This window comes from Melanerpes formicivorus, unplaced genomic scaffold (assembly GCF_026170545.1).
Source record: "Melanerpes formicivorus ecotype bairdi unplaced genomic scaffold, bMelFor1.0.p_v2 SCAF_4, whole genome shotgun sequence".
Taxonomy (NCBI): Eukaryota; Metazoa; Chordata; class Aves; order Piciformes; family Picidae; genus Melanerpes; species Melanerpes formicivorus.
Window position 1 is genome coordinate 29,541,107 of NW_027142356.1, and position 13,790 is coordinate 29,554,896.

Here is a 13,790-nt window from a genome sequence, read left to right on the forward strand (position 1 = left end):
ACTCTCATGGTGAAGAACCTCCTCCTCACCTCTAGCCTGAATCTCCCCACCTCCAGCTTCATTCCATTCCCCCTAGTCCTATCACTACGTGAGATCCTGAGAAGTCCTTCCCCAGCCTTCCTGTAGGCCCCCTTCAGATACTGGAAGGCCACAATTAGGTCACCTCGAAGCCTTCTCTTCTGCAGACTGAACAGCCCCAACTCCTTCAGTCTGTCCTCATAGGAGAGGTGCTCCAGCCCTCTGATCATCCTTGTGGCCCTTCTCTGGACATGTTCCAGCACCTCCACATCCCTCTTGTAATAGGGGCTCCAGAACATACTTCATTAGGAATGATTCAAGGCTATAGAAGTGAGCTGCCTGTAAAATCCTCTGTTTTGTTGCAGCCTACACAACACGTGCACACATAAAAAATATAAAGAATGAAGAAGGGAACTAAAGGAAGAGAAGAGATGAAAGCTACAGCCAGTTCAATCCAGAAGTAGATTGGCTGTTGTAGCTGAAACATGTCTAGGGCTGGTCACATCATTTTACAGAATCACAGAAAACATCCAGTTGGATGATACCTCAAAGACTGTCAAGTCCATCCCTCAACCCCTCACTGAAGGGTCGGCACTAAACCATGCCCCTAAGCACCAGGTCCAGGCAGTGCTTGAACACCCCCAGGGATGATGATTCCAGCACTGCCCTGGCCAGATCATTCCAATGTTTGATAACCCTTTCAGTGAAGAGGTATTTCCTAATATCCAGCCTGAACCTCCCCAGGTGCACCAAGGAGAAGAGGCTGCCCCCTCCTCGCTCCAACCTCCCTTCAGGTAGTTGTAAAGAGCAATGAGGTCTCCCCTCAGCCTCCTCTTCTCCAGACTGAACCCCAGCTCCCTCAGATGCTGGGGTGATGTGCTCCAGGCACTTCACCCTCTATCTGCCCCTGGTTGCCTTTCTTTCTAACATATTTAAATGGTCAGTAATTATGCCTTTCTGGGTAACCTTTTGCCTTACCTACAAAAGAAACTAACAAAACATAGACTACAATGTATTGACATTTAGTGTTTACAAAAAGGCTAAATAACAAAAGCTGCCTTGAACATAGCTTATCATAGTGTGCACATGTAGTGGGAAGTGTATTTCATGTGCAGCTACAATCTGACAATTTAGAGGTTCTTAGAGCTTGACCCCATAAATCTTTACTTTCCTTACTTATTTCTCCAAATTCAAATGCCTTGTTCAGTCACATCAAAGAGGTTCTGCTTCTAAGCCTATTATCTACTTTTCCTATGTCCTTTTCTTGGTTTCCTTGGTTTTACCCCTTCTCAAGCTCCAGATTTATGTTTTTCTTGTTCAAGAAAAATGGTAAGAGACTCTGCCTATCCTTGACTTTGGTGGCTAACACCACAAACTCTAATAGCTAGTAATGAGAAGAATTTGTGATGAGTGCTTGCTGCCATGCACAAGACAGGCACACTCTCTAGAAAACAATCTGAGACAAGTAATGTAATCTGCTTCTGATGAGCAGATGCCAATTTAGATTTTTAAACACATGGATCTGAACCAAACTTGGGCATATTTGTGTTCTTGCTTTTCCAAAATAATTTTGCTTTTGTGGCTGGACTGCCAGTCTCTCTATCTGTCCAAACACAGTTTTTGAACTCAACAGGCAGTTTCAGTCAAGCATAACAACTGAAACAAATCTATCAGCCAAATCATAACATCATAACTACATTATGCATGAAAACTCTGTGCATGGCCATTCTCCCTTCCATTTCCATCCTCTGACACCAAAAGTTTGGCAAGAAGCCTTAAAAGAATTGCACTGAAGAGGGGAGGGAGGAAGGATGTGTAGAACAACTGGGGATTAAAAAGAGAGGTTCATATTCAACAATTTCACTCTAAAATAAATTAGATTACAGCTAAAAAAATATGGGAATCAAGGAGAGAAAAACAGGGTTCAGGCAACTAAAAAGAACATTATCATGCAAAAATGGTGCTGATAAAAATCTGCAATGGAGATTTTGAGGTCTGTGCTTTTTGTGGTAATAGCAGGTATTCTAGATAATCCACTCTTTTTCTTGATGCACCAATAGGGCCTCAGCTAGAGATTTCTAGCCTTTAGCACACCCCTCTATCCCTTGCATGAAAGGACCAGTGGAGAGCTCTAGGACTGCTTATTTTGGAAGCTTTTTTGATCAGTCAAAACAAAGTCTGTATCTGACAGGAAGGCATACCAGCCTATCTATGTGTGTGTGTATGACTATATGTCTATACTTGTATACACATACAGATATTCAGCATTCACCAGTAAACCAGAACATTTGATGTGCATTTTTTACACAATTTTATTACAGAATTTAAAACAGGTTCCTGTGTGACTCTGTGAGTGTGACTATAGGCATGGGACATTAATCACAGAATCACAGAATGTTAGGGGTTGGAAGGGACCTCCAGAGATCAGAGAGTCCAACCCTCCTGCCAAGGCTCAGCTGCATATTCATGGTGTGACCATAGAGAAGTCTCTCAAACTTTTCTTTCCTGTGCTTTTCTTTTTGTGCAACATAAATTTACTCAGCTTCTAGAGCTTCTAGATGACCTCTGAAAGTCATTATTTCTGGTTTTGCAAAGCTCTCTAGTATTGTTTGGTAGATTTAAATTTTAAAAACCAATGCACATTTTAAGATATGAACCATTTTAAGGTTACACAGATCGCTAAAAGCCTCTGAGTTACAGATGGAGTTTTCCATCCTCGTACCCAAGGACAGATGTTCTGTGTCTCCCTTGCACTGTCTGGCTTGTGATGTGCAACCAGGAAGCACTGATTGTCCAGCAGGGGGTGCTGCTGCACGAAACAGGAGTGCCACATCTCAAGCTCCTTCAGGTGGCTGGGCAGCTCAGGGTTGAAGATTATTATTACACCATGGGAGTCCTTTATCAGAGCTGGCTGGCAGGTTCAAACTTCTGATCACCGCTGCAATCCCACAGCTCAAATAAACACCCAGCTCCCTTGCTGTTACCATTCAGGTTTGGCTTCTCATACTCTGGGATCCTTACACCTTGTGTGGAGTTGCAGCTGCCAATCCCCTCTATGCTCTCTGAAACCAAGTTCACCAACACCTATTTCCCAGACTCCCGGGGTCCCACCAGCAGCAGCTTCACCTTCAACATTGTGTCAGGGGAGCACAGCTGCCTGCACTCATTGCCCTAACGACAGAACTTCCTGAGTAGCTCATAAAAATCTTTTAACTGCAGTACTTCTCATAATGACTTCCAAATTATTTTGCTGCTCTTAGAGGAGAAGGATTTTAACTTCTCTGCAAAACCATGGATAACATTTGTAGAAATTGTAAAGACACCCTTAGTTTTCACAGGAAAATGGAAAGATTACCTCATGTACTTGGAAAGTATCAAGCCAGATCATATTCCACATAATTTAAATAAAAGACATGGAGGATTTAAGTACAGCAAAGCCTGGTCTCTAGCACACAAAACACTATTAACATGTACAGACTGTGCTCATAAAATCTCCAGTAATTTTTTTTTTTTTTCATTTGCTCAGCATAAATCCATGCTTCTGGACTTATGAGAATGCTAATGAAATCTTTCAGCTGGGTTAGGATGTTTTTGTCCTATTCTGATGTAGAATTTTACTCCCTTCCTTTCTTGGAAATAATAAAATGAAGGATGATCAAACCCGTCTTTGTGTGTCTTTCAACTCAGTTATATGTTTATTTGGACTCAATCACAGCATCCACAGTATCACCAAGGTTGGAAGAGACCTCAAGGGTCATCAAGTCCAACCTGTCACCACAGACCCATGACTAGACCATGGCACCAAGTCCCATGTCCAATCTCCTCTTGAACACCTCGAGGGACGGTGACTCCACCACCTCCCTGGGCAGCACATTCCAATGACGAATGACTCGCTTGGTGAAGAACTTTCTCCTCGTCTCAAGTCTAAACCTCCCCTGGCGCAGCTTGAGACTGTGTCCCCTTGTTCTGGTGCTGGTTGCCTGGGAGAAGAGACCAACCCCTTCCCGGCTACAACCACCTTTCAGGTAGTTGTAGAGGGCAATAAGGTCACCCCTGAGCCTCCTCTTCTCCAGGCTAAACAATCCCAGCTCCCTCAGCCTCTCCTCATAGGGCTTGTGCTCAAGGCCTCTCCCCAGCCTTGTTGCCCTTCTCTGGACACATTCAAGTGTTTCGATGTCCTTCTTAAACTGAGGGGCCCAGAACTGGACACAGTACTCAAGGTGCGGCCTAACCAAGGCAGAGTACAGGGGCACAATGACTTCCCTGCTCCTGCTGGCCACACCACTCCTAATACAGGCCAGGATGCCATTGGCCTTCTTGGCCACCTGGGCACACTGCTGGCTCATGTTTAGGAATGCTCCTCAGAAGAAGGACTTTCATAGCCTACATGTTTGAAAAGCATCTAGCCTATTGCTAGCAATATGCAAATACAGTATTTAATGCCCACCATCATTCAATGGCCTTTCTTAGTGTAATAAATCTTCGGGGCTGCAAGAAAAACATCAAAGTGTTGTAATTCAAAGTGGTCATTAAATTGCTCTGGGGGGAAAAAACGGGGGGAAAAAAAAAAGAATAAAAAACCCACACCTTATTTTCAAAATGCAAGTTTAAGTAGCCTCTAGAAAAGAGAGTACAGCTTGGAAGAGGATTCATTTCTCTGCCTGCCCTGTTCTTGCTAATTTATTTCCTCAACAGGTATGAGCGTGTTCTAAAATAGTCCTTGTTCTTAGATCGCAGAACAAAAGCCAGTTTATTTGTTCAGGCATCAGACAGAAAAACATAACAAAGCTTAAAATGAATGCATGCCATTTGATACAAATCAGGTAACCAATCAGAAGAAGAATTAAGAATCAAGGATACAAGAAAAGTTTTGTCAGGCGTGCTTTGATAAGAGCACAATGATAACTACCAGCAATGTGTAATCAGAAATGCCTGGGTTTGTAGTAGTTGTTGAAGGGAAGCAACTTTGTGTTTTGCTGTCTATTTTTGTTTTCTTCTATTTGCTAAACACTTTGGAGATTAAAAGAATGGAAACCACAAACTCAGTGAATTAAGTGAGCAGTAAAAGAGCCTTATGATACATTTGTTTGCCCTAAAATGTCTAGCATGTATTAACAAAGCTGCAGTCTGGCCTAATACTTTCAGGTGGAGACTTCTCTTCAGCTCTACTGCCTAGCCAGAGCCTACCTATCCTCAGCATTTCCACAATGGTTACTCCTGACACAAATTCTTGAACCCCTTTTGTAAGTATAACATTTTGTTCTGCCAAAGCTACTTCTCCTTGCTGTTAATAGAATGGTATACCCAGGAAGGGGAACTGAACTACAGCTTGCCAGGTCTATGCACATTCTTACCACTTTCCTTTAGTCTTCTCCTCAATTACTTCAAAGAGAATGAAAATCCAGCTTTTTATACTCTTTTTTGCTTTAGCAGGCTCTCTTTGGCAGTTGTGAAGGAGGTAGAGAAAGTATGTATAGAAAGTTTCCAAAATTTCCACTCAGTTCTTTCTTGTGTGGGATTTTTGTCCTTTTCTTTTTCTTCTTTTTTTTTTTTTTTTAATTGTCTATTAAGAGGTCCACATGAAAAGCAAAAAAACATGAAAGCATTTCATAACCAGAAGGTGCCCAGGTGGCCAGGAGGGCCAATAGCATCCTGGCCTGCATTAGGAATGGTGTGGCCAGCAGGAGCAGGGAGGTCATAGTGCCCCTGTACTCTGCTCTGGTTAGGCCGCACCTTGAGTACTGTGTCCAGTTCTGGGCCCCTCAGTTTAAGAAGGACATCGAAACACTTGAGCGTGTCCAGAGAAGGGCAACAAGGCTGAGGAGAGGCCTTGAGCACAGCCCTATGAGGAGAGGCTGAGGGAGCTGGGGTTGTTTAGCCTGGAGAAGAGGAGGCTCAGGGGTGACCTCATTGCCCTCTGCAACTACCTGAAAGGTGGTTGTAGCCAGGAAGGGGTTGGCCTCTTCTCCCAGGCAACCAGCACCAGAACAAGGGGACACAGTCTCAAGCTGTGCCAGGGGAGGTTTAGACTCGAGGTGAGGAGAAAGTTCTTCACCGAGCGAGTCATTTGTCATTGGAACGGGTTGCCCAGGGAGGTGGTTGAGTCATCGACCCTGGAGGCGTTCAAGGGGAGATTGGACATGGCACTTGGTGCCATGGTCTAGTCATGGGGTCTGTGTTGATAGGTTGGACTCCATGATCCTCGAGGTCCTTTCCAACCTAAGCGATACTGTGATACTGTGATACTTGGAAATTAATATGAGCCTATACTTGCTGTTTTCTCAGAGCAGGTCTAAGATTTGGGAAAACAGCAAGGTGTCAAGCATTCAGCCAAAACCCATATGCAATATATGCACAGAGAGAGACAAATGATCATTTTCTGTTGAAGTGTTTGTTCAGAAAGAATGTAAAACTTCACAGTGACAGCGTCTCTCTGGTGCTTAATTTTTTGTTGAATACACAGTGTTCATCCAAAAATCATCTTTTTCCAAGAATCTGAGAGCCATCTTAACCTTTGTTTAGTGCAGGATAAAATCCAGCTTGTCATGGCTACATCATCGGTTAACTAAGACTAAATAGATTGCATCAGAAACATAATGTTGCTTTCCAAAGATTGACTAAACAACTCTAGGGTCAAATTCATATGTTTGTTGGCTTGCAGAAGAACCAAAATAAACAGCCTTAAAAAAATAAATTAAAAAGAGCCCCAAACCCTGTTAGGGTTTCACCCTTCCTCAGCGACTCATACATGTGTGTATCTTTCTTTTCCCTGTATCCTCCCTCCTTTCTTCTTTTCTTCCCTCCTTAATGACAGTCAGATCACAGAATCACAGAATGACAGAATTATTGAGGCTGGAATAGACCTCTAAGATCATCAAGTCCAGTCTATGACCTAACACCACCACACTGACCAGACCATGGCACTAAGTGCCACATCCAATCTTTCCTTAAACACCTCCAGGGATGGCAGCTCCACCGCCTCCCTGGGCAGTCCATTCCAGTGTCTGATTCCCTTTTCCATCAGGAAGGTTCCTCTCCCCATCTACTCCGCCCCAGTGAGACCACACTGCAATCCTGTGTCCAGTTTTGGGGTACCCAGTTCAACAGAGACAGAGACTCATTGGAGAGAGTCTTTAATCTTGCTTATTAGTCATAGTTTGCATACCTGTGAACACCTGGCTTAAGGAACTTGGGAAGCAGTGAGGTCCTGAAGATGCTGACAACTGCCTCTGAGGAGCTAAATGGTGTACTTAAAGCTTCAAAAATGGCAGTTGGGTCTCTAAGTCTTTGTGAGAGTCAATGTCCAACCTAGTTCATAAATCAATTGGATAGAATAATTGTGATGAATATATCACCCAACAATTGTGGGCAGGAAGATAAGCAGATGCCTCTTAAAAGTATATGACTCTTACAAACGATTACGTGAATTTCAGTGCATTCATCCTTGTTGACCTTGCAAGAGGGCCTGAGTAATTTTCAATCCATAGTCTCCCATCTAATTGCAAAATTTTATTGCCACAGGAGCCACTGGGCTAGGCCTATCTGCAACATGATAGTTCATATTACATTAGCTAAACACAGGATGAGAGGAACAGCTTAAAGTTGCACCAGGGGAGGTTTAGATTGGATATTAGGAAAGATTTCTTCACTGAAAGACCTGGTAAGCATTGGAACAGACTGCCTAGGGAAGTGGTGGAATCACCATCTCTAAAAGTGTTTAAAAAACCCATGTAGATGTGGTGTTTAAGAACATGCTTAATAGTGGATTTGTCTTCGAGGTCTTTTCCAACCTTAATGATTCCATGGTAAGAGCAGAAATGCTTTTAAGTTAGTGACACCCTGCACTAGATGGTGCTCTGTACTTGTATTTTCTTAGGTGATACTGCATTTGTAAACTAATACACATTTCTCCTGGTTAAGCTAATTATTAATTGACAGAAAGTAAGTTTAAAATGTTTACATTCATTCAGTCCTTAACTCACTTTTGAAATCATACATGACATCTTAAGATTACCTGAATCCTGTGGTACTTCACAACATCTAAGTATCTTCAGGTATGGCACAGTTAGGCAGTTCAATTGTGGTCTCTTTGATTTAAAAAGCTGTACTTTACAACAGTACTTCATTTCTTCTGCTGATTAGCAAACAGAAACAGAAATATGAAAGTCCTAAATGTTACCTGAACTAACATATCTGTGCTACTGTATTCCTGTTATGATTCCTCTACAGCTCTTCCCTGATGGGATCTCTTTCTCTTGTTTACGTCTCAACTACCTAGAAAGTAAAGAGACGTTTACTGTAAAGCCCATCTTTATATCCTAACACAAATAATAAAGCATTTGAATGTTTCTCATACTCAGGGAACTGATTTTGTAGACACAGGTGGCATCAGCAGGATAAATAAGTGCTTGTGCCATAGTAAATTCACTGCAGGCAGAGAAGGAAACCCATCTTCTGCCAAGTCTTTCCACCCATCTGGGCAAAGCACCATTCCTGAAATCAGTGGGCTATTTATGTGGTGCTGATAGAAAGCAGCCCTGTGGAAAAGAATTTAGGGGTGCTGATGGATGAGAAGCTGGACATGAGCAGACAAGTGTGAGCTTGCAGCCCAGAAGGCAAATCCCATCCAGGGCTGTATCAAAAGATGCATTGCCAGCAGATCCAGAGAGGCGATTCTGCCACTTTGCTCTGGTGAGACATCATCTGGAGTACTGCATCCAGGTCTGGAGCCCTCAATACAGAAAGGACAGGGACCTGATGGAGCAGGTCCAGAGGAGGGCCATAAAAATGATCAGGGGGTTGGAGCAGCTCTGCTACAAGACAGGCTAAGGGAGCCATGGTTGTCTGGCCTGGAAAAGAGGAGGCTCTGCAGAGACAAATAGTGGCCTTCCAGTACCTGAAGGGAGCCTACAAGAAGGATGGAGACTGTTTACAAATGTCTGTGGTGACAGGATGAGAGGCAATGGCTTCAAACTAGAAAAGAGCAAATTTAGATTGGATGTTAGGAACAGGTTCTTTACCATAAGCATGGTGGAAGACTGGAACAGGTTGCCCAGGGAGGTGGTTGGGGCCCCATTCCTGGAGATATTCTAAGTGATGCTTGACAGGGCTCTGGGCAACCTGATCTAATGGAGGATGCCTCTGCTTACCGCAGAGGAAATTGGATTAAATGACCTTCAGAGGTCCTTTCCAACCCAGACATTGATTCTATTCTATGATTCTGTTCATTAAATGCAAAATTCATGCTGCATGTAGTTGTTAGAAAGCCTTGCAAGTCCTGCTCTTTAGGGTAGTATCTGAGTTTGAATTCTTAACTCCTGAAACATGAATGAACATTTAATCCTGTGATGAAGGTGATTTTAATGATGGCAATGCATCTCCTTTTTCTTACTGTCTAATGTTTGAATAATTCATTTTGAATATCCCATGGAAGTTTTTGAGATAATGCTAATTTTAAATTGCTCCAGTCCTTCGTCACTGAATCCTCTCTACTTCTGTAATACAGCATGCTTAATTAAAGGTCTTAGCACAATTCCCATCTATTCCTCCTACTGACTTTTTCTGACAAGGGGCTTAACAGCTTCTCAGTTAAGCTTTACTAGCCCTCTGTCTCAGTATGGGAAAAAAAAGAGTAAAACAGAAAAATCACACCCATGTGGAAGAGCAGAAGTCACTGTTAAACTACACTTTCTAAGAAAAAAAGTTCTGAAGTATTCAAGGACAGGAAGAACTTGCTCTTTGTTTACATAACTTGGGAAAAGAAATATTACTTTTTGCAATGATGAAAATAACTTTAAGATCTAATTTAGACGTTTCTTTAACTCCCCAGCATTAAACTAAAGCACTTGAGCCTCTAAACCTGGAATCAATTCCATATATAAGACACTAATTGCACAGTTTACATTTCAGACTGGAAAATTATAGAAACTGACAAACTCCCATCGACAGGAGGCTGAGCAAGGGGCTGTGGTTAAGGAGAGTGCCTTGTGGGACGGCAGGGATGAGTACTCTAACCTTTCATTTCTCTCCCCAAAAGAATGAACAAATTTAATCTCATGGAAATCAACTCAGTCTAGTACTGCACTGGGGATGCATTAGGTCTGTCATCTGCTCCTCAAGCAGATCATTTACATCGCAACCCAAAGAAAAAGCAGCTTTAACAATAAATACTTTCTATTATTCTACTACTCTCTCATTAAAAAGGTATCGGCTGTATTCATAATAGAGCAGGCTGGATGTTAGGAAGAAATTCTTTGCAGAAAGAGTGATTGGCCATTGGAATGTGCTGCCCAGGGAGGTGGTGGAGTCACTGTCCCTGGAGGTGTTTAAGAAGAGACTGGATAGGATGCTTGGTGCCATGGTTTAGTTGATTCGATGGTGTTGGGTGATGGGCTGGACTCAATGATCTCAAAGGTCTTTTCCAACCTGGTTAATTCTATTCTATTCTATTCTATTCTATTCTATTCTATTCTATTCTATTCTATTCTATTCTATTCTATTCTATTCTATTCTATTCTATTCTATTCCATTCCATTCCATTCCATTCCATTCCATTCCATTCCATTCGAGTGTAGTCTAGTAAGTCTGTGTGTGCTCTGTAACTCATATACTAATGATCTTTCATGTTACCTGAACAAAAATACCTGTGCTTATGTCCAGCTAGAGAAAGGAGTGAGAGCTGGAAAGCAAGGATGCCTGTGATATCTCCGACTTACTTGTTGATGCATATGGTAACAGGGTATACATTTCAGGAACAAGTTCTTTACCATGATGGTGGTGAAACAATGGAACAGGTTGTCTGAGGAGGTGGTTCAGGCCCCATCCCTGAAGCTATTGAAGGTGAGGCTTGACAGGGCACTGAGCAACCTGACCTAGTTGGCGATGCCTCTGCTGCCTGCAGAGGGGGTTGGACTAGATGACATTTGAGGTCCCTTCCAACCCAGACCATTCTATGATTCTATGGTCTCACAATGTCCCTGTCATTTGTACACTATTAACTCTCCAAACCAAAATTCAAGAAGAATTAAGAGTCCTTCAGCTTTTCAGAGAACTGCATCACTAAAGCTGAAGAATGAGCACCAGGTTGTCCAACGCAGAAAAAGTTCCTAGCAGAAATAGTGATATCAAATTAATTTCTGAGGTCAGGAAGTGACTGTAGAGAATATATGGACTTCCTACGTGAACAGCACTGCCATAATTATTTCAGCAGACAAAATATAATTTATATGAATATTTACCTTTGTTTCATACTTGATGGGCAACCTATTTTTCTAAGATAGCTTAAAAAAATTACTGAAGTCTGTATCATAGACTTTGCTTCTGAAAAGCTCATACCAGAGAACACAAAGGGCTACCTGTTTCACAAGGAAACGGGCTGCATGAAGATTCTTTATAATATTGGTGAGGATACAGATAATTTTGAAGAACACAGTAGAAGCTGATGTCTGTAGCTGCCTTGTCTCTGTTATTCATCTCCTTTTTTTTTTTTTAATACCTATAGTATCCCCTTTCAGTTGAATAGTGCTGGAACCAAAAATGTAAAATGAGACTCCAGAGAAGTCAGCTGCTAATAAAAGGTTCCACTGTCCTTTCTTGCTGACCCACTAATTTAAATGCAAGCAACTCTGATGTGATACCAGAGAAAGCCTCCACTGGGGTGTATTTATGTTTGTTCATTAAAAACAAAGAAGCTTCAGCAGAGTGCTTCTTAGAAATGTTGTGGCATAAATCTTCATCTACAAATATGTCTCTTTGACTCTATGATAAAAATAAATAGCTTAAGCAACACTTGTACTATTCTCTGAAAGAAAAAGTACTGCAGCGCTATTTATTTAATTGTCTCTTTTACCATGAAGGAGTCAAGTGACTAAAATTTAGATCCCTTCTCTGGGGCATATAGATTTTGAAAGGCAGGGAAAATCTGGAACCTTTCTGGGTCATGGATCTCATTTTGCTAATATGAAGAACAAAAAACAAATGTATGCACTTTCAATTTAAGAAGTGAAAACTAGGTGTAAAAGCAAAAATTAATGTTTCCCCTCATCAGCTCTGATTTTCTCTGTATCACATAGCAAGTGATGCACTTCAGATATCACTGGACTATTTGATACTCTCCTGATGTATGAGAGAAATATGATTTAATCATTTTACAGAGCACTTAGAAACCCCTCAGGAAATACGTAAATCAAGGACTATGTTTGATTCTATTGCTAGCCTAGGCTACTAGTTCTGTCTGATCCATGTCTATAATCGGGAATCTTCAGGTTTTTCCACTTGGATAAAACCTTACTAGCAGCAGTTCCTAAACTATATAGAACATAGGAAGAGAGATTAAGGCTTTTGAGTGCTGTGTACTGGTTTCAGGTAGCAGAACGGCTCAATTTCAGAAGCATTTACCACAGTGATGTGTTCAGTCTCTGGGAGAGGTGTATTGTGAAAGTATTTCAGGGTATATTTAAAATACCCAGAGTTCTTCCTAAAAGATTACCTTTGCTAGCTTACATCCAAGCTGTGTATTTAAAGGAAAGAAGTGCTGACTATAGCAGAAGGTTCCACTAAGCCCTTATTGTCTTTGTTTTCTAGACCATCATGATTAATTAAAGAAGTCTCCAGCTTAAACTTCCACGGAGACAGAAGCACTGTAGAGCAGGAAGTAATCAGCTCTAGTTGGCACCACCATCCATTATATCAATATTCAGAGAGAAACAGGATCAGTAACTTTTAATAAGAGCATTGCCTGTTATAGCCATTTTAAGCATTCTGAGAGCTGCTCATCCTAAATGGCAAATGAAATCCAGAAGTCCAAGTCAATGTGCACAGTGTGGTATTACAGTCAGTTTCTGTGGTATATATGAAGCAGAGAAAAAAAAGACAAGCATACAAGGATTCTTGGAGAATTCTATTAATACCCAGGGGCTTAGAAAATACTATTTTTTTGCTACAGTTTGCATTTCAGACTGTGGAAAATTATAAAACCTGACAAATGCCACTAATAGGAGGCTGAGCAAGAGATTGTGGTTAATGAGGGCGCCATGTGGGCCAGCAGGGATGACTACTCTTCCGCTGCACATTCCAGCTCTGACTCAGAAGCTCATCACAATAGAAAACATACATGGTTTTTTAATCCCTTGTGCAAATAAACTGACTTCTGCCTTCAAAAGATTCCAGCATTGCACCTTGGTTGCTTACCTACATGCCAGCCTTAAGTTCAGGTCAGAGGAGCAAGTAGCTAGCAACAAAGAAATTAACATGTTCATTCCTACTCCACTGTTTCTTTTCCTCCTAGTATCCAGCACTACAGGTCTGTCAGAAAAAGGACCTGAACAACACAGAGTAAAATAGATTTTCCAGACAATGTTAATGATTTTGTACCTTTATGTGTTTGGCTTTTTATTTTCTTGTTACAGTTCATTCAGCTTCAAATTAATCCTTATCCAAAATTACACATCTAAAGTACTAGTTCAGAATTTATCTGGTTTATTAATAACTTCATTTGTTGACAATGCCATTACAGTATGAAATATCAACAACACATAATTTCAGAGATAAATCCTACTGCACTCTAGGTGAAAAGTGCTTGTAGACAATACATGCATGACCATTCTCATTTACCTGCAATTTTCCAACAAAAGGATCTTTTTCTTATTTCAGAAGCACTCCATTCAACAATAATTTTGCCCATTTTATAAAGTCAAGTGGCTTAATCCATAGACAGGACTGAATTTTCTTATGCAAGGCCTGTCCAGCCATTAAAATTACACCAAAGCCAACAG